The sequence below is a fragment of the Bos indicus genome, chromosome 13, assembly GCF_029378745.1.
Source record: "Bos indicus isolate NIAB-ARS_2022 breed Sahiwal x Tharparkar chromosome 13, NIAB-ARS_B.indTharparkar_mat_pri_1.0, whole genome shotgun sequence".
NCBI classification, from domain to species: domain Eukaryota; kingdom Metazoa; phylum Chordata; class Mammalia; order Artiodactyla; family Bovidae; genus Bos; species Bos indicus.
The window spans coordinates 34,221,873-34,248,645 of record NC_091772.1 but is presented as its reverse complement, the minus strand read 5'-3'; the positions used below and the strand labels follow the sequence as shown (position 1 = coordinate 34,248,645).

Genomic DNA, 26,773 nt, shown 5'->3' with positions numbered 1-26,773 from the left:
TGACTGGTGTGAAATGGTACCTCATAGTGGTTTTGATTTGCATTTCTCTGATAATGAGTGATGTTGAGCATCTTTTCATGTGTTTGTTAGCCATCTGTATGTCTTCTTTGGAGAAATGTCTATTTAGTTCTTTGGCCCATTTTTTGATTGGGTCGTTTATTTTTCTGGAGTTGAGCTGTAGGAGTTGCTTGTATATTTTTGAGATTAGTTGTTTGTCGGTTGCTTCATTTGCTATTATTTTCTCCCATTCTGAAGGCTGTCTTTTCACCTTGCTAATAGTTTCCTTTGATGTGCAGAAGCTTTTAAGGTTAATTAGGTCCCATTTGTTTATTTTTGCTTTTATTTCCAATATTCTGGGAGGTGGGTCATAGAGGATCCTGCTGTGATGTTGCAGCTCTTTAATTTGCTTTGTGTTCTAGTCACCTCTGTTGTAGTCATCTGGAGGACTGTATCTTACACAGTTTCGATTCCCTCTTCTCACTGAGCCCCAGCCAGGTCCTGCACCAAAGAGGCTTAATAGGCATTGCCAGAACTCAACAGACTTCATACACCATTTAGCTGAGTGCATCTAATCTGGGTTCTCTCTTAAAATTATGGAACAATTATACAAAAGTGATGCCCATGGCAACTTGTATGCATATAACACTCAATACAGAGGAGGTACACAAAATATTTTTTCTCAGTAATTGTCCTAATAGAAGAGAATACATTTTGATCAATAGTAAAGCTGTATTCAGCCAGAAACTTGAGGGAATACAATGTTATTGATTTTTTTTTTTTTTTTTTTCAGAGCCAGTGCTTTTAGGAACCCATCAAGTACACATGGCCACTTTTCTGACTTGGTAAACACAGTCCACAGGACAAAATGGAAGCTGCGTGACCATCTCATAGTCCTCATGCTAAAGATTATCTGGATGGGACAAACTGGGTTAAAACTGTACGAACTCAAGAGGCCACCAAAAATTTCTCTTAAATAGATAAACAAACACCAGCCATCCTGGGCTCTCAGAGAATTTTGTTGATACTGACCTCTTTATGAAAAGACCAGGTAAAAGAAAATAATTCAATAATTGATCATTTTGTTAAGGCAGGGACAAATAATTCTAGGTTTTTCCACATCTAGCAACCCAAACATGAGTAAGAAGTTAGAACTCTGAACTATAGAACATCTGATATACCATTTACTCTTTCTTGGCTTTGCAGGTACCAAGCCTGGATTAACTGACTTAAAAACCTCACTTCCTGGTATTTATGGTTCCCTGAAGCTTCATTCTTGGGAGAAGGCAATGGCACCCCACTCCAGTACTCTTGCCTGGAAAATCCCATGGACCGAGGAGCCTGGTGGGCTGCAGTCCATGAGGTCGCTAAGAGTCGGACACGACTGAGCAACTTCACTTTCACTTTTCACTTTCATGCACTGGAGAAGGAAATGGCAACCCACTCCAGTGTTCTTGCCTGGAGAATCCCAGGGACAGGGGAGCCTGGGGGCTGCCATCTATGGGGTCGCACAGAGTCAGACACGACTGAAGCGACTTAGCAGCAGCAGCAGCAAAGCTTCATTCTTAAAGCATTTGCAAACAACTAGTAATTACCTTGAATAAGGCAGTTCCACTTGTTCTGTAAACTGACCCTCAGCTTGTAGAATTATATAAAGCAAACAAATAAATAAAAATAATTACTACTGCAAGATGTTTGAAGGAAATTCTTCTTTTGAGAGGTGACCTACTGAGAGCATGGAATTTGGAGCTCAATTACCTGAATTCAAATTCAACTCCAACATTTACAAGCTGTGTCCTTGGACAAGTCTTCAGCCTCTGTGATTCCCTTTCCTCACCTGTAAAAAAGGACAATCTCAGAAAATATTGCACCTTCTGGTGTGTGGATAGGATGCCTGGAAAGTCATTACAAGGCATGGCTGGAGCACCATGCTACCTGATGTGAAATCACTAAAATAATTTAAGTTGTCTTTTTCTAATCAACCAATTAAAAGTTCTCCCTGAATACTGGATTGAATGCTGTACATGCAAAGCTCTACCATGTGTCACTGTTCTTTAATTATAGATGAATGACATCATCGCTAATTATTAGAGAAATGCAAATCAAAACTACAATAAGGTACTACCTCAGATGAAGCAGAATGGCCATCATTAGAACATCTACAAATAACAAATGCTGGAGAGGATATGGAGAAAAGGGAACACTTTTAAAACTGTTGGTTAGAATGTAAATTAGTGCAGCCACTATGGAGAACAGTATGGAGGTTCCTAAAAAAAAACCCTAAAAACAGAGCTACCATATAATCCAACAATTCCACTTCTGGGCATATATCTGGACAAAACTATAATTCAACAAGGTACATGCACCTCTATGTTCATAGCAGCACTAGTCACAATAGCCAAGACATGGAAGCAATCTAAATGTCCATTGACAGATGAATGGATATAGAAAAGGTGCTGTGCTGTGCTTATATACATATATATATGTATACACACACACAGTGGAATAGTACACATTCATAAAAAGAACGAAGTAATGCCATATGCAGCAACATGGATGGACCTACAGATGTTCACACCGATTGAAGTCAGACAAATACAAATATCTTATGATATCACTTATATGTGGAACCTAAAATATGACACACATGAACTTATCTATGAAACAGAAACAGACTCACAGACAGAACAAACTTGTGGTTGCTAAGTGGGGAAGAGTCAGTGAGGGATAGATTGGGAGTTTGGCATTAGCAGAGACAAACATATATAGGATGGATAAACAACAAGGTCCTACTGTATAGCATATGGAGCTATATTTAATATCCTGTGATGATAAACCATAATGGAAAATATGAAAAATAATATATATATACATACATACGTGTGTGTGTGTGTGTAACTGAATCACTTTGCTGTACAGCAGAAATTAACACATTATAAATAAATTGTACTTCAATAAAATTTTAAAAATTATAGATGAGTGAGGTCTGGTTCTCACCACATCCATACCTGCAGAGTCAATACTCATATGCATGTGGCTTTCCAGCTACATGATCCATAGTTATGTTTTCACTGATAACCAAATTCTAAAGTTTAAAGTCAGCCAGTTCCTTAAAAAGTCACTCCAAACTGCTTTTTTCTTTTTTTTTTTAATTTTATTTTATTTTTAAACTTTACAATATTGTATTGGTTTTGCCAAATATTGAAATGAATCCGCCACAGGTATACATGTGTTCCCCATCCTGAACCCTCCTCCCTCCCCATACCATCCCTCTGGGTCGTCCCAGTGTACCAGCCCCAAGCATCCAGTATCGTGCATCGAACCTGGACTGGCGACTCGTTTCATATATGATATTATACGTATTTCAATGCCATTCTCCCAAATCATCCCACCCTCTCCCTCTCCCACAGAGTCCAAAAGACTGTTCTATACATCAGTGTCTCTTTTGCTGTCTCCTATACAGGGTTATTGTTACCATCTTTCTAAATTCCATATATATGCGTTAGTATACTGTATTGGTGTTTTTCTTTCTGGCTTACTTCACTCTGTATAATAGGCTCCAGTTTCATCCACCTCATTAGAACTGATTCAAATGTATTCTTTTTAATGGCTGAGTAATACTCCATTGTGTATATGTACCATAGTTTTCTTATCCATTCATCTGCTGATGGACATCTAGGTTGCTTCCATGTCCTGGCTATTATAAACAGGACTAATAGTATATAGTATACTGTATATATACTATATACTATTAGTATATATATATATATATATACACTATATATATATATATATATATATACAGTATATATAAACAGTTCTAATAGAACTGCCTTATGATCCAGCAATCCCACTGCTGGGCATACACACTGAGGAAACCAGAATTGAAAGAGACAAACTGCTTTCATACAAAGGTGACGTGGGTCCATCCCAGAGGCAGAGTGGACCTAGACAGCAGGTACTTCAGCCTGAGAACTGGGAGCATGCAGAGGCAGGAGCCCAGATCAGAGCAGCCATGAAGCTCTGTGACAAAGGGGAAGCTGTGGAAGGCAGCCAGAGGTCAGGCTGGCGGCAACAGTGCCAGACCACAGGTGAGAGCAGCAGGGAACAGATCTAGGGCGGTACTGAGCTGTAGCACGTGCTAACTACTTTACCTGTAAAAGATGATGGAGTCCTTGTAACAATCCCAAGGGTAAGTGATGTCACTCTCCCCACTTTGTGGATGAGGAAACTGAGGTTCATAAAAATGAAGCATCTTGCACAAGTTCACTTCCCTTCTGGCAATCAGCAGACCTGGAACTAAATCTAAGTCTGTCTGACACAAAAGCCCAGGCTTTTGACCACTCTGCTGAGGTTCTAACAAGAATGGATTACACCTGCTGATGGATTAATTACATCCAGTGAATGTAAGTTTTAGGCACTGGTCTCAAGATTTATATTTCAATACAAATGTAATTTGTATTTTTTATTTACAAAACATAAATGTAAACTATATTTAATATATTTTATATTTTGGTTATGAAGGTTTTGTTTGTTTTTCAGCTGCACCAGGTCTTAGTTGTGGCAGGCAGGCTCTTTGGTTACAGCATTTGGGATCTAGTTCCCTGACCAGGGATCAAACTCGAGGCCCCTGCAACTGGAAGCATGGAGTCTTAGCCACTGAACAACAAGGAAGTCCCTTATTTATGTTTTTTTATTTTCAACTGTGGAACAAAAGCTTGAGTTGTAAATTAATTTTTATTGTTTTCATTTAAGTATAGTTGATTTACAATGTTGTGTTAATTTCTGCTGCATAGCAAAGTGACTCAGTTATACATATATATATTCTTGTATATTCTTTTCCATTATGGTTTATCACAGGATATTGAATACAGTTCTCTGTGCTATACAATAGGACCTTGTTGTTTATCCATCCTATATATAATAATCCGCATCTACTAATTCCAAACTCTCAACCCTTCCCTCCCCCAAGCCCATCCTCCTTGGCAAGCATGAGTCTGTTCTCTATGTCTGAGTCAGTTTTTGTTTTGGGTCCCAAATTAAAAGGACAGGAAGCAGAAGGAGGAAGAGGGCTGGGTGACTGAATGTGGGTGAGGTGTCTAAGACCAGGTGTGCTGCAGGGGCTTGGTTATATTTTTAGGATGACCAGAGTAACTGATCTAAAAAGGTCAGGAGGCTAGGACCCACTTCTTCCAGAGCCAGTGAGGAGGACCTGCTCAGGCTGCCTGGGTCCCCTGCCAGGCCTATTTCCAGAGCCAGCACATACTTGACCAACGTTCTCATCAACTAACCCTGTGGGCTGGAGCACCCCCTGTACCCTACCGCCCCAAACTTCAGACAGATGCATGCGCCACACTCTTCCTCCTGCTCGCCACCTTCTATCCTGCCTTGGAACCTTCCCCATCCTCCACCCCTCCATCATTTGGCCCATGTGATGCTGCTGAGAATAAAAATGGCAAACACATTATATCTGCTATCCACACACACTACACATCTTAACTCATTTGATCCTATTTCCTGAGCATTCTAGAGTTTTTTCCTAAATAATCCTCTCTTTGCTCTCATCCCAAAGTACATTCTTAAGTTCCTTACATATTTTCTTCTGATGTTTTCGACCACACGGCGTGTCACTAGAAGGTGTCCTTTCTGTCGACAGACATGCAGTGTTGGGCTCCCTCCTGGATTCAGGGTCACCCCTGCTTTAACCATTCCCCCATCCCACCCTCCCACCCACCTCCAAGAGCCCTGTTCTGAGGCATCTGACGTTCTTGTTCTTTCCAAGCCCTAGGAGCTTGCCTGTGAATTTACCTCTCTTTCCTTCTACGATCTTTCTTTCCTCTCAATCACATATTTGCAGAATTGTGACTGTCCTTCAAAATTGGCTCTAAACGTTGCTTCTATTTTTTTTATCTTTAAGGCGTAAGGTTATCAGCCCTGAAACCTGAAGCTGGCCACAAATGGCCTCATCTCCCTCCTCCCTGGCTCAGGCAATGAATTCGCATGTAAACTGGGAAGGACCCCAAATGGCAACAGCTGCACCCCACAGGCTATCACTCCCTTCACACTGAACAGGGCCTGTGGCTGGTCTCCTCTGCTTCCTTCCATCCCCTTCAAGAAAAAAGAAACACTCAGCAGACTTCCATCGACCTCACCCGGCCAGAGGACAAAGCAAAGAAAATCTCTTTATGACACATGTCACTGTGAAATCATTCTCGTGGTTTTGATAAATATGAGGTGTGCTGAAATTAAAGATCATAAATTTGGGCACTGAGAAAAGATGGCTTGGATTTAATAGAACAAACTGCTGCATGAAATCTGTCTTCTTAAAGTTAATTAAAGGAAGTAGAAATGGTCATCTGTTAGCAGAATCTAGCCGTCCAAGGAATAGTTTGTGAATATAAATGTAGAAATGTATGTACACAATTTGCACACACAGGTAGGGATTGTATGTGTGGATATACAGTGTGTCTGCACTGACAAACAACATCTAGTCCAGAAGACACTGCTTCAGAGAAGATGAATGGCCAACAGGCACGTGAAAAGATGCTCAACACCACTAATTATTAGAGAAATGCAAATCAAAATTACAATGAGGTATCCCTCATGCCAGTCAGAATGGCCATCATCAAAGAACTACAGATGGTAAATGCTGGAGAGAATGTGGAGGAAAGGGAACCCTACTGCACTGTTGGTGGGAACGTAAATTGGTATTGCCACTGTGGAGAACAGTATGAGAGATTCCTCAAAAAAATTAGAGTTGCCATATGATCCCATTCCTGGGTGTATATCCAGACAAAACTATAATTCAAAAAGATGCATGCACTCCTATGTTCACTGCAGCACTATTTACAATAACAGCCAAGACATGGAAACAACCTAAATATCCATAGACAGACAAATGGATAAAGAAGACGTGGTACATATATACAATGGAATATTAGTCATAAAAACAGTGAAACAATGCCATTTGCAGCAACATGGATGGACCTACAAATTATACTAAGTGAAATCACACAGAAAGACAGACACCAGATGATATCACTGATATGTGGAGTGCAACATACGATACAAACGAACTTATCTATGAAACAGAAACAGACTCAACAGACATGGAGAACAGACTTGTGGCTGCCAAGGGGAGGGGTCGGGGAAGGATGGAGTGGGAGTCTGGGATTAGTAGATGCAAACTCTTATATACAGAATGGATAAACAAGGTCCTACTGAGTAGCACAGGGAACTATATTCATAAAGGAAAAGTATATGAAAAAGAATGTATATATATATGTATAACAATCACTTTGCTGTACTGCAGAAATTAACACAATAATGTAAATCAACTGTACTTCAATTAAAAAAAAAAAAAAACAGAAAACAAAACACAGGTTGTGTGGAAACACTCCAAACAAAGCTGTAGGCATGGCTTGGTTGTTAAGCTTGGCCCCCACCATGGAACCAACATTACTCTGTGCTGTTGGGGCCTGGACTCTGCAGACTCAGTTTCTGCTTTTGCAGGCTGCCTCCCAATTAGTATCCACCAGCAGGGGACCCTAGAGGGAGATAGGAGGTGGAGGATGGAGGAAGGAGCAAGCCCCTTCTGGGGTGCTTCCTATCTTGTCAGTTACCCACCAGGGCCCCTCCCTCTGGACCTAGACCCTGGCAGCTGAGTCCATCAGCAGGTAGGCCCTGTCTTCAACCCTCTCCCCACACCTAGCAGGAGCCTTAGCAGTCCTGCCCTCAGAGCCGTCGGCCCTGATCCAGGTGGTGTCCCGTCCCTGAGGTCTGTGTCTGAGTTCTGCAGCCCCTCCCAAAGCTTCTTGGTCTGGAGACACTGCCCTCTTCCCTTTGTTCCTCCAGCCCTGGCATAGAAGCTGCTTTCTGCACTTGCTATTCCTCTTTCATTTCAGGGTCTGCCTTATGAGTTGTGAGTTCTCTGATACCTGCTTAACCGATTTCCTATATTAAATTCTCTCTGCTAAATAATGAGTGTTGTTTCTAGTTTCCTGACTAGTTTAAAAAATTAGGGAATCAAATTATATGCATATGGAATACAATCATATGAAGCTATGTAAAAACAGATGGGGAACAGAAAAAAGTATTAGGAGGAAATTTACCCAAATCCTAATAAGTGGTGGTATTAGACAGAGAGTTAGGCTTATGACAATTTTTTTTTCTCCCTTCATTTCTACTTTGGAGACTTTTTTGATAATGTGATTACATTACTTTCAAAGTAAAAATGTATATCTTTTTAAAATTTTGGGTAATAGTTGCTTTACAATGTTGTATTAGTTTCTGCTTTACAGCAAAGGGAATCAATTGAAAATATACATCTTTATATATTTTTTAAATAGAGAATTCAGTGTCCAGTACGAGACTATGTAACCTGAATAAAGTTTGGCTGATAAAACCAGATGAATTATAATCTGGGTAATGAAAAGTCATCGAAAATATGATCACAATTCCACCGGGGATATCTTCGGAAAAAGAGAAGTGATGTCACAGCTCTCCAAGGCAGTGGGTAATGGTACAGTTCAGAAATAACACAATCAGAAGATTGATATGAGTCTCCAGCAAATTCTACAACAGCCAATTACGCAGAGGACTTGAGAACCCTGGGAAAAAGCTTGGGTTTACAGACACCAAATTCTGCCAGATTCACCTCATTTCCTTTTTTGTTGGGTTATTATATGGGTTGATCATGTATTCACTTATTTATTCATTTGTTCATTCATCCAACAGACATTAATTACATAAATGTTCCAGGAACTATGTTCCAGGAACTGTCTTGGCAATGAAGACAGGAATATAAGCTTCTCATAGGAGAGAAAGGTACATGACATTCAGATGCTGTCAACATATGTCCTAGAAAATAAATTATTCTAATTTAAGCTTTTTATTTTACCCAATAATATGCAAAGCAGACATCCATATTTTATACCTGAGCCTCACACATCAGTGTCCCCCCCAGCTCTCACTTCAGGTGGAGGATGAATTACGGGGACTGGGCAGGATGAGGGGGAGGGTTTGGGGCAAGGCATGGGTGGGGTGAAGGAAGGTTCAGGGGTGGGGAGGGTAGGTACCATCTGGCAGCCCAAACACATAAAAACAGGCAGCATATGTTTGTCGCACTTGCTCATCACAGCAGGGGCCATCAATCATTCTCAATAAGATGTCTGCTCACTGTCTTGATGTCACATGAAACTTGAACGGTCCACGTATCAGATTTTCTGATTCTCCCTTAAAGCTACAGTAGTCAGATGCATTTACTTTCTTTTTTTTTCCAAATGGAATATGTTTATTTTGCTTTAAAAGCAATGGGCTGAATTGTGATATCCACAATCTACTGCTAATAGTTTCAAATCATTAATGGCTGGCTTGTGTTTCCTATGAAGACCAATTTCCTATAACCCAGGCAAGCTTGGTCATGCTGGTTTAATCAGTCTGCTTCTCTGCCTTTTGAGAGGATGCTTACAGGAATACTGCAGTGCCAAGACCGGTGAGGAACAAGGGCTCTGAAGGATGCTCCCAGTTCAAATCCCAGCTCAGCCCCTTCCTAGTTCCATGAAGCCTGAACCAACCACTGAAACGCTGCCTTCTCTACAAGTGGATGATATTGACCACCTCAGGGTCAGAGCCATTGCACTACCCTACAACCAAAGCCACCATGCATGTCAATACTTGCCAGTAATGAACAGATTGAGCTGACTAGCAATGAAACCCATTCCATGTTTGATGTGGACAATATGCTTTTTGGGGTATTCTTTCTGATTTGATTGTCCTTATTAAATATATACAGGACATCAGAAGGAATAATTTGTCCATAGATGATCTTTAATTCTCAAGTCTAAACTTAAATAATTCTTTGTTCTTTTGGTACTCCCTATTGTGTATATTGATCTTTGTTTAAATTCTAAAACTCCATTATGGTGAGGGTTGCGAAGGTAAAGACTAAAACATTTTCGAGGTTAACCCAGATTTAAATGTTCAGTTATCTTTATTCTTTTTTCCCTCTGGATAAAGAGGCTGCACCCATAAAAATTACAAGCCAGTGGGAATGAATAAAGTAGAAAGTGAAAGTTTCCCACAATTACCAGTGGGGAGTATTGAAGATGGAATAAGGACGAGAGTTTGGTTGACCATGATCCTTGGTAGTGAACAGTGATTTTAATTTTTGACCTAGCTACATTAATATGGATGAGTCAAAATGCTCTGCTTCAGGGAAGGGAAGACCCCAAAGGAAATCTTTGTAATAAAATGTTCAAAGACTCTAGTGGGACAATAGCCAAGACATGGAAGGAACCTAAATATCCACCTACAGATGAATAGATAAAGAAGATGTGGTACATATATACAAGGGAATGCTAGTCATAAAGAAAGAATGAAATCATGCAACAACATGGATTAACTAGACATTAGCATACTGAGTGAAGTCAGTCAGAGAAAAAGAATTACCATATAATATCACTTATATGTGGAATCTAAAACACAACACAAAGGAACTTTTCTATAAAACAAAAACAGACTCACAGACATTGAGAACAGACTTGTGGTTGTCAAGGGAGGCTGAGAAGGAAGGACTGGAAGTTTGAGTTAGCAGATGCAAACTGTTACATATAGGATGGATAAACAAGGTCCTACTGTATAGCACAGGAAACTATATTCAAAGTCCTGTGATAAATCATAATGGAAAGAATATGAAAAAGAATGCAAATATAACTGAGTCACTGAGTTATACAGCAGAAATTAACACATTGTAAATCAACTATACTTCAAAAAAAAAGACTCTCATGTAAGGTAAAGAAGAAAACAGTGAGCATCAGGGCAGAGTTGAAGAGGAACGTTTGGGGAGGTGTGAGGCTCAAGACTGAGGATACTTAATTACTTAAATAGATCAATGAATTGCCCACATAAAGCACCACTTTTCCTAGTACTGAGAATTTTTTTCCCATGGATTTTCATAAAGGTGCCACTGAGTGAAGCAGTGACATGTCCCAGCAGCCTTTAAAAGTACAAAAAGCAATGAGTTTTGTGAAGATGTTTCTTGTATCAACTGTCAGGGAGATGAAGTCAAAATACCATCATCCAATTCAGGTAAAAGAAATGCTATGGGAATAAAAATTATGTGGTCTCTGTGTATAATTTATCCAGGAAAAATTTTAGAGCTGTAGTTCTTAACCTCTTCTGAGTTGTGGTCAATTTTGGAAAATGTTCCATTCATTTATTTTTTAAAACAAACATGTGTAGAGTCTCCATCCTATTCCAAGCGATGGCAGCTGTGGGAACGTGCTGCTTGGATGGTCTAGCGTGGGGGAACAAAGCTGCTTCTCTTCCAGACTCACCATCACGTTCACACCAAGGCTATAGCCCCCTGAGCTGTTCCTGATCCCAATCAGTGATGGAGCCCAGGCGAGAGGACCAGATAGAAATAGTCCCTGCCCTGTGGGCGATGACTATATTGTGGAAGCCATGCTAAGCATTTGGAACTTTATCTCCCCAAAGGTTTTTCATGTTTCATTTTGTTTTCTAACGGCAAAAGCCTTAAAATAAGAAACTTTAAGCAGAAGAGTGTCACCATCAGGTTGACGGCGTTTGTCTGGGTCAAAATGTTTGACATTTGATAAAGTTGGACAGGTGGCCGCCTTGGAGCCCCATCTGTCTGAAAGCAGGGACTCTTCTCGGAGTGTTACATTTAGCCTAAGCTTTTGAATCAATTGCACTGGAGGGGGTAAATGTTGCTGAGACAGAATCAGTCAAAAAACAGGTGGGAAGTGAAGAATGTTTTTTATTTAACTCCATCGAGTTTGGGTGCAGCTGATCTGTGTTTGAAAAGCTAGAGTAAGCAGGCTTCCAGTCGGCCAGCAGGACAGAGAGGCCACAACGTCCTTCATTTTCACTCCTTCATCAACTCAGTCTCACAACTCCTTGTTCTCAGTTGCTGGACATTCTGTTCCCTTGCCTGGACAGTCTGTCTTTCGTCCAGTCTAACTGAAGCTGATCTTTTAAGTCCCAATGGTAACGCCCTTTACTCCAAGAAACCACCTCCTAAGCTGGGTCACGGAGAAGGCAATGGCACCCCACTCCAGTACTTTTGCCTAGAAAATCCCATGGACGGAGGAGCCTGGTAGGCTGCAGTCCATGGGGTTGCTAAGAGTCGGACATGACTGAGCGACTTCACTTTTACTTCTCACTTTCATGCACTGGAGAAGGAAATGGCAACCCACTCCAGTGTTCTTGCCTGGAGAATCCCAGAGAAAAGGAAGCCTGGTGAGCTGCCGTCTATGGGGTCGCACAGAGTCGGACACGACTGAAGCGACTTAGCAGCAGCAGCAGCAGCAAGCTGGGTCAGGTGCTGCTGCTCTGTGCTCCCAGGGCACAATACATATCCTATCACTGTTATACTTTATTTTTTATTTATTTTTCTTTTCCATTATGGTTTATTACAGGGTATTGAATATAGTTCCCTGTGCTATACAGTAGGACTTCGTTGTTTGAAAATGAAAGTGAAACTTCATCCTATATAGACTAGATTGCATCTGCTAATTCCAAATTCCCAGTCCATCCTTCCCCCACCCCTTCTCATTGGCAACCACAGTTCTATTATCTATGTCTATGAGTCTGTTTCATAGGTAAGTTCATTGGTGTCATATTTTAGATTCCACATGTAAGTGATAATCATATGGTGTTTGTCTCTTTCTGACTTACTTAGTGTAATAATCTCTAGGTCCATCTGGGTTGCTGCAAATGGCATTACTTCATTTTTTATGGCTGAGTAGCATTCCACAGTATATATACACCACATCTTCATTATCCATTCATCTGTTGATGGACATTTAGGTTGTTTTCATGCCTTTGTTATTGTGAATAGTCCTACTATGAACACAGGAGTGCATGGATCTTTCTGAATTACAGTTCTGTCTGGATACATGACCAGAAGTGGGATCATTTAGCTCACTGTAGAAAGCTTGCTTGAAGGGTCACCATCTGTGTTAGGACCAGTCATGCCTTCCAGTAGGGCATACGTTATACCATAGTCTATGCAAATAACGTCCCCTGAAGTTGGTCAGTGCACACCCTGTGCAGCTGTACGTCTCGACCCTGACTGCTTACTTTTTGTATATCTTCTCCCATTAGACAGACTACTCCAGAAAGTTCCGGATCATGTCTCCTAGCACTAGTGATGGTAACTATTCAGCTAACAAATCTATCCAAGTTAATGCATCTAATGGTGAAATGGAATCCCACCCCCTTGGATTATTACACCAAAAGTTTTTCTAGGCAATGTGTTCGCGATTGGATTAAATTAGTAAGATCCTCAGTGGCATATTTGCATTTCTGTCTTATCCACAGCAGCATTAACATGACCAGATTTCCCACCTCCTCTATTTCCTGACAACTTTCATCAAACTGCCCCTTTTATCAAAGGACATGAGCTAAGACCAGTTTCAAGGGCTAAGCAATCTGCTGACAGAGGATGAAAGGAGGGAGTCAAGGACCAGTCAGAGAGAAGTTCCACCCACAACACAGGTATCCATCTCAGAACCCCCTGCCCTCCCCATTTGCAGGGAGTCTGACACCCAGCTCCAAGCAGGACCCAGTGTCAGCCCCAGCATCAGTTCCCAGACACCCTCCCCCACAACAACAAATTATGGAAACAGAAAAGATAATGTAAGAATTCAGAAAAATCGTATCCTGTTTCCTCCTCTAACTCAAGCTATTTACTTTAGGGATGGTATGGGGAGGGAGGAGGGAGGAGGGTTCAGGATGGGGAACACATGTATACCTGTGGTGGATTCATTTTGATATTTGGCAAAACTAATACAATTATGTACAGTTAAAAAAAAAAAATCCCCTGTATGAAGAATGTCTTTGGAGAAAAGTCAAGAGACCTCAGGTTGGGCTTATGCTGGTTTGGAGAAAGCGGCAAGACAATTGACGGTCACATTTAAAGGGTAGTTGAAAATAAGGGCTACAATTTGGGGGCTGAGTGTCCCAGAAAGTGGATTTGTTATAATAGCTAAGAGAGAGGAGGAGGAAGAATAGTGGTATAGAAAGAAATGACAAACTCCTGGAGGGTCCTGTACATGACTATTCACTTGTCTAGCTATATATACTACAGTAAGTCCTCTACATACAAACATTCAAGTTGTGAACTTTCAAAGATGTGAACATGTGTTCCATCCACATCAGGCATGAGTGAAATTGTAGCTTTCCCTCCATCTCCTGTTGCTGGCCATCTCCCACATCCTCTCTCTTCTCCAATCAGTAACTCTTCTTGCCTGTTCACTTGATGCCAGCCCCTGTATGCCTGCTGTTGTTCTGTACTATTCAAGGTACTGTACTGTATGATTAAAAATGCTTTATTGTTTGTATTTGTCTTATATGTATTATTTGTGTGAAAAGTATTATAAAACCTACTACAGCACAGTAATATAGGCATCACCAACTCAATGGACATGAGTTTGAATAAACTCTGGGAGATAGTGAAGGACAGGGAAGCCTGGTGTGCTGCAGTTCATGCATTCGCAATGAGTCGGACACAACCTAGTGACTGAACAACAACTATATAGCTGACTGTGTTAGTTGGGTGCCCAGGCTAGCTTTGTCGGACTTATGAACAAATTGGACTTAATGAACATGCTCATGGAACAGAATTCATTAGTATGTAGGGGACTTACTGTATCCAGAACCAACCTCTTCCTAGTCAAGCCATGTCTTCAAAGACCAATCAACAGATAATAACAAAGTACCCATCCATTCAAAAAGTAAGAGGGATAATCTGCAACTAAGAAGAACACACACATAAAAATGACCTGAAATGATAAATCTCTGGTAGGAAACATGCTTAAAAATGTGTTCTAAATATGTCAGTATTTACCATAAAATTGACGAATGCTTTCTTCCATCTGAAATTAAATTTTTCAGTTTAAGACAACTCAGTCTGCTGAAAAGACCATTTATTCACTAAGAAAGTTATTCCCTTGCAACATTAATCATCTTAAGCTCAGGTTTCTCCAGAGGGTTAAGCCCCACTTTGCTAGAGGAAAGAAACAACTTAACTAGATGAGCATCCTCACTAACACTGTAGAATGGAATTTAGAAATAAGATCTATGTAATGACTACCCCTGGGCACCATAATCACCCACAGGCACCATTTTCACCAGTGGAAAAGATGGCATCTGCTTTGGGTGCAGTGAAAACTACATTAATGAAAATGAGCAGGTTGAACTGTTACGGAATACTGATGGAATTCGAGGAAAAAGCCGTACTTGTGAGCAGCTTAGATAATTGGAAGATCCTGACTGACATTCACTATCGTAACGATGACAGAGTTAATTCCAGAATTTCACATAACAGTGTAGCGTGTTGAGAAAAGTGAATAATCCTTACTCTTTCTGACACCCCGATATGCATTAAACATTTTCAATAATGCTCTTAAATCTGAAACTATTTGAAACTATGGATTGAGTCTTGGCTCTGGCAAAATCTGTGCCATCAGGAGAATTCTTTATGCATCTCAGTAGTCTTTGCACTTAGTGAAATAGGCATTTTGGTGTTTTCCCCTTTTACCCCACAGCAGAGACAGCAAACATGGCACCAAGACCTCCTCCTTTTTCCCCAGCAGGCATCACTAGTCAATCTCGGCATACTTGCTTACTAAGCCCAGACCAGTCTTCCAGAGAGGACACTTTATTGAGTGGCCAGTCAGTCAGTGCTTGGGTGAAACCTATTTGCCATTTCTGTCCCCCCAAATAGCTCTACAGACCTGTTTTAAAAGGTCAGCTACATTCCATATATTCAGCTTTCTATAAAATTCCTTTTTGTGACTGTCCAAAGTGTTTCTCAATAGGCTACTTGGAAACCAGATGGGATTTCACATAATTAAAACATCACCAATCTTTTAACCTGATACAGGTAGAAGACAAAACATGATAAAATGAAGAGTCAGCCAACTCATTTATAAAAACCTTAGTGATACTTTTTATAAATATATTTTTGTATAATGGAGTAAACCCATAAGCATGGTTAAGTTTTATTGACCTGTGAAATATTAGTATCTGGAGGATATTAATTCATCATACTTTTTAAAATTCAAGCAAAGCTGACTTACAATATTGTATTATTTTCAGGTGTAGAGCACAGCAATTCAGTATTTTTACAGATTATATGCCATTAAAAGTTTCTACAAGATACTGTGCTGTACAACATATCCCTGTCACTTATCTATTACACTTTAACATTGAACTTTTTGCCACAGTGGTAGCTATTATGACATCACAAAAAATAATCATCTTTAAAAAGTCTTATTTAGTAAGCTTTTCTATATTACAATAAAATGCAAAGTAACTTGATTAATCAGTAAATTTTATCAGCAAAAGCGTAGCTTCTAGTGTCATGATTTATCATATATACCTTTATTCTCAAGTCCATTCTCAACAAAATTGTTTCTAGGAAAGGGTAACTTCTGGCTTTAAACATCATCAGCCTCAAATACTGTGATCATTATTTGTTTTCATCAGAATAGTTGAATCTTAAGCCCAAGGCTACTAAAAGCTTATACTGATAGCAGGAAAATTACCCAAACAGGACTGGAAGACTTCTTAGCTTCTTTTCCCATCCTTAACCTGGGGACCATCTACTTCTCAGGATGTGGGAAAAGCTTGTAGGCAAGGTGGCCACCAAGAGGCCTCCTAGGGAGAAAGAGGGGGAGGAGGCTGCCTACTGTCCCTCCCGTGTCACTGTCTCTCTTCTTCTTCTCTCCTATCTCTTCTCTTTTTCACTGAACCCCAGTAAGCAATGGAACAGACGTGGGAGGCATGACGTGTTCATTTAAGGAAATCAGTGAAAGTCACTCAGTTGTGCCCAACTCTTTGTGATCCCATGGACTGTAGCCTGCCAGGATCTATGTCCATGGAATTCTCCAGACCAGAATACTGGAGTGGGTAGCCATTCTCTTCTCCAGGGGATAGTCCCAACCCTGGGATCAAACCCAGATCTCCCGAATTTCAGGAGGATTCTTGAGCCACCACATAAGGAAAGGATCTATGTAAAATGGAAAGTCAAAACTCTATCACACATGCTGGGTGGAAGCCAACTCTTTAAGGTAAAGGCAAAATACAAAGCACCTCTCCATTTGCACTGAACATGGGAGCTGAGTGTTTGCTGAATTCTCTTTTCTGCTACATGAGCATAAAACCACCGGAGAGCACAGGAACTTGTCTCCTGCCCCAGACACACTGGGAAAACAGCTGTCAGACCTAAGGGACTGTATCTGAGGCAGGAATGTGAAATGGGGTTCAGCTCACCCATTAGCAGTGCTGGGGGATCCAGCTGGATGTGGCCTGTTTTCTTATCTGTAAGATGGGGTGATGCTCTTGCACTGCCTGCCTCACAGCATCCAGGGAGGTGGGGAGGGGAGAGAAGTGACGTCATGCATGTGAAAGTGCCCTGCCACTTAGGGTAAGAGTCCCCAAAGAGCCATGGCAGTGCTAGGTATTGTTTTATGGTCATCCTCATCCTCTTATGTCTATGATGTCCCGATAAACTTCAGGATATACAACTCCTTCTTCATATTCAAACCAGATGAAAGAGAGATTTAGATAAAGTGCAACACTGTCAAGCTCACCTGGGTTTACTTCCAACCTCCATGTTGCCAGTGGTTCTCAACCCTGATTCAACACTCAGAATCTCAGAATCAATTGTAGGTTTCAGCTTAAATAGATGCACAGACATATAGAAAACAAACTTATGGTTACCAAAGAGGAACGGGGGAGAGATAAATTAGGAGATTGAGATTAACATACACACACTACTACATACAAAACAGATAACCAACAAGGACCTACTGTATAGCACAGCAAACTCTACTCAATATTTTGTAATAACCTATAAGGGAAAAGAATCTGAAAAAGAATATATATTCTTTTTTAAATTTATTTTTTATTGAAGTGTTGTATTTTATTTACAATGTTGTATTATTTTTTGCTGTACAGCAAAATGACTTAGTTATACATATATATACACATTCTAGAAAAAGAATATATGTTCTTTATTATACATATATATATATATATATATGTTTGTGTTTGTGTTAGTCACTTAGTCGTGTCTGATTCTCTGTGACCCCATGAGCTGCAGCCTGCCAGGCTCCTCTGTCCATGGAATTCTCTAGGCAAGAATACTGGAGTGGACTGCAATTTCCTTCTCCTACACACACACACACACACACACACATACATAAAACCAAATCACTGAAACTAACACTATTTAATGAACTATAATTCATTAAAAAAAAACTTGAAAAAATAAAATTTTCATTATATACTGAAATAACAACAAAAACCCATACATTTAAAAAACTATTTATTTATTTGGCTGTTGTGGCCCACAGGCTTCTCTCTAGCTGTGGAGCTCCAGCTAGAGCTGCCCCATGGCATGTGGGATATTAGTTTCTCCATCAGGGGAGGAACCCATATCCCTTGCCCTGGAAGTAGATTCTTAACCACTGGACCACTTTCAGGGAAGTTCCCCAGAAAAACCCATACATTTTTGAAACACAGAGAAATCATGCACAAGCTTTAGCCCAGGACTGGAGAGGACCCAATGGCTTATATTTTTTTTTTTACTATTTTCTTTTAATTAGAATATAATTGCTTTACAAGTTTACAATATTGTGTTACTTTCTGCTATACAACAACTGTGAATCAGCTGTATGTATACATGTATCCCATCCCTCTTGAGCCTCCCTCCCACCCCACCCCCATCCCATCTCTCTAGGTCATGGCAGAGTGTGGAGCTGAGCGCCCAGCTTCTATTTTTAAAAGTTCCACCAGTCATCCTGATGCTCAGCCAGGGCTGGGAACCACCCACAAGGTGATGCAAGCCAGCTGTACTAACCCTACACTCCACTCAGACCCCAGAGCTCTTTCTTCCAAGACACAGGTCTGTGCAATGGGCAGCGATGCTGTAAAATTCCACTGGCACTGCCCTCCTCCTGGCCCCTCCTTCCTTTTCTTACCTTCCCAGTGTCGATTCGGCTCCCATCCCTCCTCTGTCTCTAATTAACTGTGATGATGACTTGGAAGAGGAGCCACCTGAAATGAAATGTTGGCACCCATCTCTTAGCATCTAACATCTAACACAATCACCATGAGTAGTATAATGGCTAATGAAACTCGGAAAGAAATTTATTGTACAAAAAGATAAAAGCGTGCATTTAAGTAAGTGCCTGGGATGACATTTTGCTGAATTCCAATTTTAAACTCAGCATTGAATTTATGTGGGTTTTGTTGTTTTTGTTTTTTTTTGGTTCCAGGTAACGACTTCATTGGGGCTTCCCTGGTGGCTCAACAATAAAGAATCCTCTTGCCAGTGCAGGAGATGTGGATTTGATCCCTGGATAAGGCAGATCCTCTGGAGGAGGAAATGCCAACCCACTCCAGTATTCTTGCCTGGAAAATTCCATGGACAGAGGAGCCTGGTGGGCTACAGTCCATGGGGTTGCAAAGTCGCACTCAACTGAGCCACTAAACAGTAACAACAATGACTTCATTAGCAAGATGCAACTTCATTGATTAATTCCTTCCTCTTGGGTGAAAAAATTTTATTATTTTAAATGGTTTCTCTCCAACTCACCCAGTCACTGGCATGCATAATTTTAGCAGAGTTCATTCTCATCAGCTCCATCCTAGAAAAAGACTTTTTAAAGGTTTTTTAAAATCCCTCCTTTTTTTCTTGAGCATTTTTAGTTAAATTAATCTTTCTGTACCTTTGCTGTTAAAATCTTCTCTGGTGGGTACAGGTAAGACCATTAAACTGACTGCTAACATTTAGAATGTTCTTGTTCTTCTCATTTCCCCAAAGTTTTTCAGCACATTCACACAGTAATACTTCCCAGCTGGTAATGGACCCCGCTTCTGGAAGAGGAAAAAGCAAGAAACCCAGCCTGGCTCCTCAGCTGCATGTTATTACCTGATTCCCAATTCACAGGAAATGAACAATCATTTAGTCTTGACAGGTACATCCAGAAACTGTCTTCCTTTTCAACCTGAACAAAAAATCAGGGCCTGCAGAAGTTAAGCATTAGTCTTAAAGTACGCTTCCTAATCTTTTTTTCCCCAGTTGTTATGAGGATATCTTCTGAAAGCTTTTGAAAACACTCTGGAAAAATGCTGCCAACAGGCTTAGAAACCCAGGAGGAAAAAATAATCATCCAAAGAAATACTTTGTGTCCAGGAGGCTATGTAAGTGAGTGGTCCCTTGTGAGTTGGGAAAGTTTAAAATATGTAATGGTAATTGGGGCGTTAACCTGAACAGCCTCGTTAGTAGATTCTTAGACTGAAGAGGAAAGCGAAGTTGTCAGCAGCAGACCCCGCACGCACCGCCCACCGCCCCCACCCCTGCCCCAAGATCAGTCTCGATGAACGAAAAGCAATTATATGAATGCCAGAGAGGTTTTCTCTCCTTTATCCTGATGGATTTCTCCCTCGACTGAAAACATTTCCATTTTCTGTAGTTTTCCAAAGTAGGAATAAATCAACGTAAAATAACACTCCTCCTCACCTTGCAGTTTTTCACAGAGCCCCACCAGAAACCTGCCTTACTCCCCACACAACCTCAATGGCTAGATGGATGCTGGACCCCTTTGTACAGGTGACAAAAAGGGGGATACGGGAGGCTTCACAGGCTACCCTTCTCCTCAGTGGGAGCTCCTGGCCGGCAGCTGGCCCTCCTGGCTCCTCAGCCAGTCCTGTTTAGTCTATTTAGCTGAGGATTTGAAAATACTGACTCCAGCTTAACTCGCTTTGCCCCCTATTATGGGCCATTTGTGTATGTCAGTCTTTATCTCTGGACCTGAGTCAACCTTCACCCCTTTCTCCCACCTCCTCCTGTTTCAGAAAGAAAAAAAAAAAAAAAATCAAAGCCTAAATATGGAACACATGTGCCTTTCGGCTGGGCTGTAGAGCGGGGTTGGGAAAATGGGAATTGTCACTGGCCCTCTGTCCCCATGTGCCGACCTGCCCTCACACCTGGGTCCCCCTGACACTGCTGCTGGCCCCAACTTGAGCCTGCTAACCATTCAACATCCACCTTCCAGGGTCTGCCTTTTCTCCAACTTTCATCTTTTGAGGCTTCTCTGTGTGTCTGCAGGTTGACTTTACCAGCCTGTGAAAAATCCAATTTGCCTGAATTTAGGGTAGATTTGGAGGCTGGTAAGGCATCTTTGACATTAAGATCTGGAATCTTCTGCCACCTCTCCGACTGAATGGCCGTGGGCAGCCATGACTCACCGTGAGGTCATACATTCCCAGGCAAGGTTTATAGTAACCGGGAGGCTGAGGTGTTTGCAGGTGCCTTCCAAACTGCGCGTCCTCGTTCTAACTCACTCCACGCTGCCCTGGCATCTTTTGAAGTAGAACTTCATGGGGTGAACAGGAAGACTACAACATTTTTATTATCGTTGGCTTCCTTTGCTGAATTAGCGTTTATATTTTCCCAGTAGAAATCCCCAAATTGAAAATAGAGAGGTGTCAGCTAGCACCACTTTAGTGAAGGTTGTGTCAACATTTCCTATAAACCTTGTTTTTCTAGGGTTTATAACTAGACCATAAAAATGTGCTCAGCGATGAAACTTGGCTTAGAAAGGAAACCTGGGAGCAAATTTTGCAGAATTTGAAGAGGGGGAAAATAAGTTCAGCTATTTTTTTTTAACATGTGCCAGTTCTAAACTGGAACTGATGGGAAGGTGCATTTTCTCTGTGTGTGATTCAGATGGAACTGCAGATTAAAAGAAAAAAAAAAAACCTCAAGAGATTATTTCATTAATATGGGCTAATCGCACTTGTTAATTTTTAAAGAAGATGTTAATGACTGAGGTGTTGAACTCTAACCCTCTGAGCCCACATCTGCGGGTACCAGTTTTGGCAAAGCCGTTAGCTGCACATAATAACGTGATTTGGCAACTCACCCTCACACCTTTTAGTGCAGGAAACCACCAACGCTTCGAAGGAAAGAATCCTTCCTGACAAGAGGTTAATGGGCCGTTTCAAAATGCATACTCACTCAGAGTAGCATCATTTTACTCATCTTTACTTAATGTGCAGGTCCCATTTATCGGATGACCCCAAAAAGCAGCTCCCATAATGTTCGTAGAAAGGTAAGCATCTGACCCCTCCGAACGTCTGCCTTTTCCTGCCGTCGGGGCTCGTCCTCTGCGTGGCCAGCAGCTCCCGGCTCCCTTTGGCTGTGCTTGCAGGTCACTGGTATGTTGGAGGCAGTCTGTCATCGTGCTGCCCTGTGCCTGTGATGCCCTGGCCTGCATCTATTTGTCTGTCTCCGGCCATGGACTCCGGGAAGATGGCAGCCACCAGGGGCAGGCGTATTACGGAGGAAAGGAAGAAAGTGCTGGACTCAACACCAGAGAACCAAGTAACATCCGCTCTGGCCTTCCCCAACACTCAAGTGAGAGGCTCATGGAGAGAGTCCACCGAAATCATGTAAAGCACTTGTAAAACTGTAAAGTGAAAGTGACGTCGCTCGGTCGTGTCATGTCCCACTCTTTGCGACCCTATGGACTGTAGCCTACCAGGCTCCTCAGTCCATGGGATTTTCCAGGCCAGAATACTGGAGTAGGTTGCCATTTCCTTCTCCAGGGGATCTTCCTGACTCAGGGATTGAACCTGGGTCTCCGGCATTGTAGGCAGACGCTTCACTGTCTGAAGCGTTCTCCAAATGGAAGCAGGAAGTGCCTGCCTCAGCATCAGTATCCAAGATGTCTGGGGGCGTTGTGAGGAGAGTAAGGACCCGCCCTCCCCCAGTTGGCGCATGCGTGGACTGGGCTTCCTAGCACTGCACGCCACCCACGGACACCCCAAACTGGCGTTATTTCTTCAAACTACATTTTCTTCTTCTTTTTCTCCCACTCGTTATGAATCACTGACCACCATTGTGAAAGGAGAATGTTCCAGGGCTTTGGCTATTCCTCTCTGTGAACATAACTCCCCTCCTGGTCCACATGCCACTTTGATGTTACCTTCTTCTGCCACCCCCCACGCCCGCAACATGACCTCGGGGCCTTCTGCTTGCTGCAGGCATACTGTTTTTGGTACTTCCACCTTTTCTCTGGGACTGTCGCCCACTGTCCTCCACTGCACCCTCGGGCTCCTTTCCTCAAGGAGAAGCTGGCTACACACCTTGGGTATAAGTGATCTACATTTGGGGCGGGGAACGTTCCCCTCCACCCCCTCAAGGGAGATCTGTGAAATGCCATGAGGGTGGTCAGTCCTCAGAAGGACTGGGCCTGATGTAAAGCTCGGCCGTCAGCATCTTGAAATTGCTTATACATTCTTAATAAGGAGCCGGCTCCATATTTTCATTTTGGGCTGAACCCTACAAATTATGTAACAGGTTCCTGTCCAGCTCTCTTCCTAGCTGGCCCTGACAACCGGGAACAATCCTGCTGAGTGCTCCAGACGACCATGACCAGGGCTGCAAGGTCTGGGGTCACCACTCCCCAGCAGCAGAGGAGTTTTAGAGCCAAGCTGGCTGTGCCTACCCTGGGTTGGTGTTTGCCTCGCGTCCTGGAGCCTCTCCGCCACCCCCCCCCCCCCCGACACCTGCAGCCTTGAGTCCTTGTGAAACAACAGCCAGACCCTCTGTGTAGCATTTCCAGCTCCTCTTCCAGAAGCCTGGAGGCGGATGCGGCCACTTGTAGTGTTCAGCAGAGTCCTGTTTCAACATGAGGGTGGCAATGCACGTGGCAGCCGCATGGGGAGTTGAGGACCATCCCTCAGCTGGATGCCCTTTATATACCCAACAAGGCTAGCTAAATGGTAACCGTGTGCCAGGTCCAGTTCTAGGCCCTGGGATGCATCCATAGGCCAGCAGAGCTGTTTCTGCCCCACGGGGAGTTCATGTTGCAGGGGCCGAAAATGGACAACAATGGACATCATAAATGGCTGAACCCGTGGGTTGGAAATGAATGAGGCTACGGAGAAACAGACCACAGGTAAGGGATGAGGAGGGAGGGCTGCATAAGGAAGGGGAAATCAGATGCAAGGTTTGAAGGAGTTGGGGATGCCAGACCTGTGAATCTGGAGGGGAGGAGCCTTTCCAGCAAAGCTTGCAGCTAGAGCAAAAGCCCTAAAAAGGGATGAGCAGGGCTGAGGGGGAAGACCATGTGGCTGGAACAGATGAGAGGAGGGGCAGGAGATGAGACCAGAGAGGGGCAGAGACACCAGAGGAGAGGGGTTGTCACCCTAGCCTGGAGCAGTGGGATGCCAGGACTTGACTCAAAGCTGCTTGCCTCTGTGTGAGGACAGAAGAGCAAGCACCAGGAGGGGAAAGACCAGCTAGAAATCTTCCGATAATATAGAAGGAAAATGTGCACTCCTCTGAGAATTCCTTTTTTAGTTTGTACAAGACAGGGTGCGTTTCTTTAGTGTTGGTCTGCTAAAGTCTAATCCTATTCTGATGTGTGCTCTGAATTCATGCTTGTTTGTGTCCCCAGTATGGATAGAAAGACAAGAGCTGTCAGTGATTGTGGGTGTGGTCCGAACCGGCCCGGAGGGGAGGATGAAGAGTGCTCCCGGAGGAGAGCCTCCACTTGATCTGGGTGACACAGCAAGAGCCCCGCCCAGATAAGTGGTGGGACCACCACCTGCAAGCTGACTTTGAGAGATGCTATCACTTCCCCCTCCTCAGACCCTCAGAGCCCTTCCGCCCAGTCTCAGGCCCCAGCTGCTGCCTCATCTCTTCCCACTTCTTTCTCAGAGCCTCCTGGTATGATGGCTTCAGCAGTGTTTGCAGTTAAATCCATCCAACCAAGGCCTGGGAGGGCAGTCCCCTTAGCTAAAGATTCTTTAAAAAAAAAAAAAAAAAAGGCTAGCTTTTCACCTAGGCATCTTATAAATACACAGTTGGGGGAAGGTTCAGACTTCATGCCTCCTAAAGACCCCCCCTTAGGCCTGGAATGCCCCCAGCCCCCCACTCCCCTTTCTTAGCAGCTGCATCTGTACCATTTGACTCACCCATAAGCTGGTTTCAAACGAGTCCCTGTGGACAATAACTCAAGTCTGTAAAACACCCTCGCAGGCAGTAAAACACAGGTCTCTCTAAGGTCAGAGAGCTCCCTCAGCAAGAAAGTCAAGTGGGCGGTGCCTGTAAACAGAAAGAACCAGGCTCTGGGCTCTCTGCCCCGCCCATTGGCACACCTGGCCTGCAGGTACAGGTAAGCAGGGAGGGAGGTGATGTAGAAAGGCCTGGCTCTCTCCCTTTTGTTCATGTCCAGCATCTTTTTTTTTTCTTTCCAGTACATTGCTGGATCTGTTAATGAAAATGAAACCTTTCACACCAATCCCAGATTGTGTCCAGAATCAAATAAGAAAATTTGCAAAAGTGCTTTGTAAACACGAAAGCGCTCTCCAAAATGAAGACAGGATCATTATCTGGGAAAGCAGTCTCCAGCATTCTCCTTTCGTGTTTGGAAATACCATGTTGAACACCTTCCAAACAATTAAATCCCATCAAGCTGTTCAAATGGTTGTGTTCAAATAATCTGCCCAGACTCTCCCTGCATCTCTCCCTGGGGGGCTGCTGGGAGGCAGGGCTGGCTATATCTTCTGCTGTGCCAGGATGCTGGGTAATGGACCTGAAGTCAGAGCACCCGCTCTGTGGGTGACCTGGGAAGTCACCTAACCTCTCAGAGGTTCCACTTCCTTATCTGTAAAACGTCCCACCTACTTTACAGGGTTTTGGTAGAATCACAAGTGACAGTGCTCAGGAAAATCGTCTCTAAATTGGACAGTGCAATGCCAGTTGCCACGTCAAAGGCAGAGTCATCAACAAATGGAACCATAATGTTATGCTTATCAGCATTTTTCTAATAATTCTGAGATCCAAGTGCAGGTTAAATATAGGTTTCAGGGACCTCCCTGCCTTCTGTTCCTTTTGATTTGTTTATTTAGAAACATAAGAAAGCCAGGTGGCTGAATCCTGTTGCCCATGGAGGCCTTTGAGTTTCTTAAGTGAGAAACACGGCATCACCGGTCACTAGGGTGATTTGCAATAATGAACAGGAGTTAACAAAGTCCATCGATGAGCAGCAGGTGAGAGAAAGAATAAAACTCCATTGTTAAAACCTAAATAAACAGTGCTACAAAATGACTACTCTGTGAGATAGAGCGGGAGTTCTGCTGGGTAATAATGTCTGGACCCCTGATTCATGTGTTGAAAAACATTGTGGAGAGTAGTTGATTGTTAGATAATCACCAGTTATGAGATGCTTTTAGGACTAGGGGTGTGGAGGATCTTGGGACAGTGATCACTTGTCAGTGATCCATTTATGGACAAGGCCTCCAATGTGGCATCATTGTGTCACTGGAAGAAGGATTTACTCAGGTAGGTATCGGCCACCTTGCTGGCTGAGGGGATCACACAGTAAACTCCTGCTCTATAAGGTGATAAAATCTTGTGAATGGGTCAGAAGGCCCTCATGTTCTCAGAATACCCAGGAGAGAAAAAGAGACATACTGTAGGACCCACTGGTCATGAAGCCCATTGCTCTGGGTCAGCGCTGATTCTTAATAATTGCAGGGGGCCCCTGATTCCTCACCTGTGAAAACGCACTCTTCCATGGACCAGGGTGAGTTTGGGTTAGGACACCATATGTGAAAGACTCAGCCCACGCACAGCCAACATGTATAGAGAGCTTTCCTTGTGCCAAGCCCTGCACTAATCACCTTTACATGGGTTATTTTGTTTGATTTTCCAATAACTCTATGA

The 26,773-nt window shown here is 42.6% G+C and overlaps 1 long non-coding RNA gene across 1 annotated transcript; it reads right to left on the bottom strand.

The window, feature by feature from the left end:
* Nucleotides 1-252: 252 nt before the first annotated feature.
* LOC139186473 (uncharacterized) lies at nucleotides 253-25,389 on the bottom strand. The gene is made up of 3 exons (XR_011570034.1): nucleotides 25,021-25,389; nucleotides 1,756-1,834; nucleotides 253-498 (listed from the first exon to the last, which is right to left on the bottom strand). It is a non-coding gene; the product is annotated as an uncharacterized lncRNA (long non-coding RNA).
* Nucleotides 25,390-26,773: the final 1,384 nt, after the last annotated feature.